A 1,927-nucleotide genomic window follows, 5' to 3' on the forward strand; every position below is an offset into this window, starting at 1 on the left:
TCATGTGAGGGGTGAGGCTCTATTTATAGTGTTTTGAGTGCAATTAATGCAGGAATATGAACCATTTTGATCGGACGGTCCGGAGAGCTTCCCTTGATCAGATGACGTTTGATGGACATTTGAGTGCCTTAACGATGTCGGAATTGAGCGATCTTGGACTCATTGGATTCGTCTTTTCGAGACGCTCGATTCGGCTATAAGCTCGATAGATTCGACATTCTTTTGACCTTTCAAATGCCTCCGGAAATCCTCTAGTAGTGGTTTAATGACTTGATCTGGGCTTGATTTGACTCGGATTGGGCTAACTTTTATATCATTATCTCCGTTTTATCGAGCCGATCAGTTTTGACTATAAGTTTGCTGAAATCGGAGTTCTGGATGACTCGTAATCGAAGTTTCAATGTTCGTGCTCAAAATATTGCATCAAGATTCGTGCTGGATTATGATAATTTGTTTGTGGTGTATCAATTGCCCCCCTATTTTCGGGCGATTTTTTTATTATTATTATTATTATTTTTGTCCGAAAATATTAAGATCCATAAACTTTTCATAGAGGGCACAGAAAATTTAGATATATATGTAAATAAGAATAATAATTATCATTAACATATAGTAAATTTAGCCAGCCTAGTTGGTGAGTGTCTTTTGCCATTTATCAGATGGTGAAAGATCAAATCCCACCAAAGACATATATGAATATTTATATATATTTATTTTGTTGGGTGAAGGAGCGGGCCCAGGGCCCCGAGCGGGATTTGAATTGGGCTTGAAGCAATGGGATCTGATGGAGCGGGCCCGATGGGAGCTGAAGTGGGACCAACAGTGGAAGCTGAAGTGCTGAATCCGACATTTTGATCAATTAAATGGAATATGAAGAGCTCAAGCAGGTCTTAGCGGGCCCTCGTTAGATTTGTCTTGTCGATACGCTCGACCTGACTATGAACTCGCTAGATTTGACATCTGTTTGACGTTCCAAATGCTTCTGAAAATCCTTAAAGAGTGTTTCAATGATTTGATTCGGGCTTTATATGATTCGGATTGGACCAGTTTTTATATCATTTGATCTATCTCATCAAACTGGTTAGTTTGACTGTAAGTTTCCTGAAATTGAAGCTCTGAATGACTTTTAATTGAAATTTGAACATTTATTACTCAAAATATTATCTCGAGATCCATGTCATGCTCGAGGTTCGTGTCATGTGATGAAAATTTGTTGGTAATGTATTAGTTGTCCCCTTATTTTTGAGCGAGATCAACATCGTCGTCTGGAAATATTAAAATCATACACTTTGTATTTATCGTGATATTATTAATGTAATACTAAAAATTTGAATGTCATGCACTTAAATATATGGATTTTGGTGACAAAAAATATGTAAGAATTATGTGGCTATGTCAAATTTATATATATAACTAAATTATATAGAATAACTATTTTATTCACATCTAATAAGTGTTGATTAATAATAACGCATCATCAAACTGATTTGAACTATTCACAACATCATATATAATAAAATAATAACTTTTTTTTTTCTGGGAGTTAACTTTTGTCGATAAGTGTAAACATAAATGTTAGAAGTGAAGATTCATATGATACATTAATAGTTTGAGCATTTAATGGCTCCATTTATTTTCCAGCCTATAAATAGTGCTAAAGGAGAGGGGGTAGAGTTGTTGTGATGTGTCGTGGCAGTGTATTGCGACGATGTTTACTGTGACGTGTTGTTGGGGTGCATTGCAGCGACGAGATGCGTTACAGCGGTGCGTTGCGGATAGTCATCGCGGCGTCGTGTTGCAGCGGAGGGTCGTGGCGGGGCGTTGCAGCGACGCGACGCGTTGCGGTTGTGCGGCACATTGGATATCCAATGTCAAGTGAGAAGGTTATCATGAGGATAAATTGCCAGTGGCCTTTAACTTTGTTGAG

This window comes from Phalaenopsis equestris, unplaced genomic scaffold (assembly GCF_001263595.1).
Source record: "Phalaenopsis equestris unplaced genomic scaffold, ASM126359v1 Scaffold000180, whole genome shotgun sequence".
NCBI classification, from domain to species: domain Eukaryota; kingdom Viridiplantae; phylum Streptophyta; class Magnoliopsida; order Asparagales; family Orchidaceae; genus Phalaenopsis; species Phalaenopsis equestris.